The following is a 5,755-nucleotide window of genomic DNA, read 5'->3' as shown; positions in this document are numbered from 1 at the left end:
ATAGTCTTGGTGTCGCGATGCTACACCTGCAGATTTAAATTCAGTTGTTTCATTTTAAGTGAAAAAGACGAGAAAAATTCACTTTTTAGTTGATAGAGAGCTTAGAACAAAATTAGAGAGAAAGTTACCAACTTTGTGTTTGTATGAGAGATTTCTTGCAACTTTTAAAATTCCCTAGTGAATTGATTGATGGAATTCATCATACTTGCAATAACTTCTTCAAGACTTCTTATCTCTATGACTAGGTAATTCTTTTTCTTGGAAATTCTTAATTCTAGGTTTAATTGTTGAGTTGTCTTTGATATTTTCTTTAATTGTCTTCATTCTTGAATTTTTTTGGGCTCAATTTGAATATATATTAATGGAGGATAATTGACGCTCTAATTCCATTAAATTCTTATATGTAATTCTTGCTTGACACTATTGCATAATGATGAGATAGGCTACAAAATTAAGTTTTCTTGTGTTAATTAGGACTTTTTGCGAATTTAACTTTTGAAATTCTTAATTAGAACATTCATTCAATTATTCTAACTTACTATAATGTGTTTCTTGAATGTCATAATCATGATAACCCATGTCTTTAAGGCAATCTAAGAAAAGAATATGATAAATGCTATATGAAAGTGTTTTGACTTCGATTAGGGCTAATTGATGTGATTCATTTTAATTAGCTATATGGGTCTTTAAGGTTTTTTCCTTATTGGATTGAGGGATGTTGAATTTTCAAGCAATTGTTGAAGAATAATGATAGGATTAAACCTAGTTTAAGAATTCCCAAGAATCTTTTTTTATCAACTTTCTTCTAACAAAAATAGTAAGTTTGTGTTACAATTTGTCTTTATCTTCATTTTACCTTTAATCTCTTTACAGACAAAACCTCCCCATCCCCCCCCCCCCCCCCACCTCCCAACTATCTTTTTGAATTCAAGGGTCATTTTTGGGCAATTAAAAGAGGTTTCTTTGGGATCGACCTCCTATTTCCACTTGAACTAGTGTTAGTTTTGGTTGTTGTTAGAGCCTTATAAATTTCATTTTCTTGGGTAAGATAAAATTAACGACACCTATTTTCCATTGATCAACTACTCAATAAGCCTTCCATTTTAGGTATAGGACCAGATAGACAGCTGAGGACATAGTTCTACAAGATGAAATTCACTTCCACTCGACTTAGGGTTAGCAGATAGGCTGTTCTTTTAAGCGCGGATTCCTGCTCTTGAACAACGAGGTCCCGCCCTTTTATGTCGAGAGGGTCATGGTTTATTAGTTAGAATATAAACCAAATTGTTCAATAGAGGATCAGTGGGAGCTTAAAGGAGCAAGATGTATGTATAGGGGTGAAACGGTAATTTTAATCAAGCTGTAAATATGAATGACCTGTGAAGGACCGACTTACTGATTATTGTTAAAATGGACAAAAATATATCTATAGTGAGGAAAGTATAACTATCAAGCTATAGTGGTGTGTCCCGGTAGTTAAAAAATATTGATTAATTCGATCCAAAGAGTTTAGCCAATTAATCTTAAATCGTTGGAGCTCATGGTATGTGGGTCCATAAAGTCCCTCTACTAGCTCGTAAAATTATTTTGGATTAGTGAATTGAGTGAATTTGAAATGTTAAGATTCAAAATTAGGGTTTTAAATCTTACTGTTGAAATTCAATTAGGATTTCTATTAGTTATATTTGGTACAATTGAAATGTTTAATTTTTGTCGAAATTATACGAAATTGGAGAGTTAAAAAATGTTTAAATAATGGTTTAAATATTTGATGAGGTCAAATATAATATTGAATATTTGATATTAAATTTAATTAATTAAATTACTTTATTTAATTATCAAATTTTATTCAAATTTTGAAATTGTTCAAAATTGGTAATTTGATTAAATAAATTAGAAATTTATTGAAATTCAAGATTATAAAATGGAAATTAAAATTTATTTTTGAAAATCAAGTTTTAATTAAAATTAATTAATCAAATAAATTTATTAAATTTGATTAAATATATTTGAAAGTGGGAAAATCCAAAAATTGGATTGTCCCACTGAAATAACACCTTATGCCACTTCAATCAAATAAATTTAGGCATTGGCTGTATTAATCCTTCATTCATGGTTTTTAACTATAAATTGAAGTTCAATTATCAGCCTATGCAATCAGATTAGGTACTGAAACTCTGCAGAAATCCAAACCCTCCAAATCCTCTCCACTTTCATTTAATTCCAACTCAAATCCAAAGATTCCACCTCTCAATCCAAGTTAGAGAATAGTAGAGAAGGTCTCTATGGTAGTCCTCTGTTGCTTTGAAGATCTAATTCGTGAAGGGAAGCTGAAAGTGAAAAGAATCATCAAACGATGTAGTTCTTGAAACTTTTTCTCTGAAATTTTGTTTCAATTCATGGTTTTAAACTCAAATTAAATATAATTAGAGTGCTTATTGATTCTGATTTCTTCCGCTACATGTTCACTTACTCTATCATATACTCATTGTATTTTGGTTATTGGTATGAGGTTTCAAATTACTGAAGTGTTGTCCAGTCCAATTATAGGCCTAGTCGATGGATTTTGGTGAAGGGTAAGACTCTAAACTCATTTGGAATGTTAACTATGTTGTATGTTTTTGGATTGCTCAATTGAAGTTTGAATGAACCATGGATTGGGATCTAATATAAATTTACCCATGACGTCTGGATAATAGATTTGGATCTTGAGGTTTCTTGGTGTTTTCGTGTGGGTGTTTTAAGTTTGATCCTGTGGATTTTTCGATAAGTTGTTGAGAAACTTTTGGTTTAGGATGGGTGGTTTTTAAACTGTGCTTCGAGATTGGAATTTATATTTGCTTGTTTGTTACTTTGGTTCGATTCAACATTTTGTTGGGGAAGGAAGAGGCTAAGCTTGCTAGATTCTATAGTTTGCGATTAGAGGAAAATTCTCACTATTGGAACTGTTTGTGTGCCAGGTAATGCAATTTATCTTTCGTTTGAGGATTTTGAGGTTGACTGTATTGAATTACATGAGGCTAAATGAGCTGCTCTATTTATGTATACAAAAATGTGACGAATGCTATCATGAATTATGTATAATTATTTATATGATTGACCAGACGAACTGTGAACATGATGACTTTATGTGCATGTTGTGGAACTATGTTTATGATGCATGTTATATGTATGATTAGTGATAGTTGCACTTACCACTAGTTAGTTACCCACTAGAGGTGATGACCTCCTTCGAGGTTCACCAGAGGTTGTGTTTCCTTTGAGATTCACTAGAAGTTATGTTTCCTTCAAGATTCATCAGAGGTTGTGTTTCCTTCGGGATTCACCAGAGGTTGTGATTTCTTCGGGAATCACCAGAGGTTGTGTTTCCTCCGAGATTCACCAAAGGTTGTGTTTCCTCCGGGATTCACCAAAGGTTGTGTTTTCTTTAGGATCCACTAGAGGTTGTGTCTCCTTCGGGATTCAGAAGATGTCGTGGGTACAGTTAAGCTACGGTAAGGTAGGTTTAACTATTCATTTATTTTTTGTTCAATTAAATCAGAGGATTATGTATGTTCCACTAGATGTTGGCATCTAGAGGACATAGATGCTTAGGTTGACCCCGGTAGTGAGGTTACTTACTGAGTATTTAATACTCATATTTTTCATGTTTATTTTTCTGGTAAGGGTAAGGTCGCGCCAGTGAATGACAAGCAGAATCTGTGATCGAGCTACTTGGACAAGTCATTTTCTTCTGCTCATGTTTTCAATATTTTTCTATGTTTAGTTTCTTGTTTTCACATTTAAAATTCACAGTTTTGGTATTTACATTTTCGACTTTTAAAGTTTTCTAGATTGGTTTTATGGTTTTGTAGTGGGTACCCTACTACTTGAAATTTCAGTTATTTACTTTTAATAAGATTATTTAATTTACGCAATTTATTTGGTTTTTATTAAATTATGAAAGAATGCCGTTTGGATTTCATGCTTGCATTGTCTATAGTAATGGCCTAGCTTGAATCTTAGGAGTCGGGTCGTTACAATGAAACTATGAGCTTTTTTCAATAATTCATTTTCATATCACTATCTAGGTATACATAAGCATCCCTCGTAATAGAGACCATGATCTAAGGATACCGAGAACTCACTGTCTCGACCTAGTTTCATCTAACAAAAGTTCTCAACAAGGTAAGGATCACCATATTGTGCATCAATAATCTTCCATCTCAAGGTCTATTGTATTGTTAACTATGCCAACTGTGAAGTGACTTCTCCCACTGCTACTGCAATTTTTGCTCATTCAAAATCTTTGCATAAATGTATCTGTTTGGTAATTCGACTTGCTGAATGAACAGTTTTTCTACTAAAAGCATATCCTCCAATCACATGCTATACTTGGCATGTTCACATCATGCATATATTAACAATCATAACAACTTTTCATGGAAACTTTCCTATGTCCCGTTTTTCCGCCAATGTGCATATCGACAACTATTTCCCGCTAGTCATGCTTAGGTATCTTGACTATATTTCCTGCCGGTCGACTGAAGCCGACTATATTTTTCCCGCCAAGTAACATTTTTAAGCATGCGAACTATGTATTTCGGGTATAATCTTATTTTCCATAGAAATTACACAGACAATATCATGGCAAGTAACATCACATTAAAATCATGCATCTTGTACTTACGTATGCATTTATTCATATAGCAATGCATAAATTTTAATAACCACTCACCTTGATCGTTTAGGAACCTTTCTCTTTAGAAGTTCCTTGGTTACCTCGGGCTCCCTTTTGAACCCTACGATCCAGATTCAAATTAAAGCTCATATTACTTATAGTTCTAGGCTTTATCTCAAGATACTTCCTTCTACAAACATGTTCTAAATGTCTCAAGAAGCTTACCATAAAACCTTAGTTCATAAATTTTCGTGGTTTGGCCAGAATCTCAAAATCTTCAAGATTGGCCCAAGCTTATCCAACAGCCTGACCCTTCTGTCGTTTTCTCAATTTCCAGCCCGATCCCTTGGAGCTTCTTCTCCGACATCCTTACCCTGATAACTAGACTCTCCTAGCTTTCAGATGGCTTTGAAATCACTCCAAACGCACGAGCTTTGAAATGCTCGTTCCAAGTTGATGCTACTTCCTGTCTTTTCTGCCCGACAGCATCTCCCCTCTTGGAACTTCTTGACCATGGTCTTGCTACCAACGCATGTGTTCTTCCATGACGCATAGTCTTCTCCCAATTAGTCCTCACATACTCTCCTTTATGTCCTTTGAAGAGAATTTAAAGAGAATAGGCATCCAAGATTGCTCCACGGCCGACACCTTCTACTTGGCTGCATGTCCAAGTGTCTTTTCTTCTCACCATCAACGCATTCTTACATCAACACAAGCCAAGGTGTCTTTTTCTCCTTTCACCAATGCATAGCCCTCAACTTTGCATGTCTTCTTATGCGTCCACCTCTTTTACTTAGGCTTAAGAATTCCTCCTAACAAGCCACATGTCAAGATGACGTCCTTAAATGCGTCCATCCTTCATATGCGTTCATCCAACTTCATATGTGTTCAACTAGGACAACGACCAACACTTCTTTCAATGCTATGCATTTATCATCAATGCATAGTATATCATCAATGTATAGTGTATCAAAGCATAGTACATTAACGCATAGTATTACCCTACCGCGTCCATTGTGTCCATCGTATCCAACGCATCCAACGCATCCATCATCCAACGCAATCAACGCATCCAATGCATCCATCTTAATCAGT

The sequence above is a fragment of the Benincasa hispida genome, chromosome 2 (assembly GCF_027475165.1).
Source record: "Benincasa hispida cultivar pf3 chromosome 2, pf3_genome.v1.1, whole genome shotgun sequence".
In the NCBI taxonomy this organism is placed as follows: Eukaryota; Viridiplantae; Streptophyta; class Magnoliopsida; order Cucurbitales; family Cucurbitaceae; genus Benincasa; species Benincasa hispida.
This window is presented reverse-complemented; position numbering follows the sequence as displayed.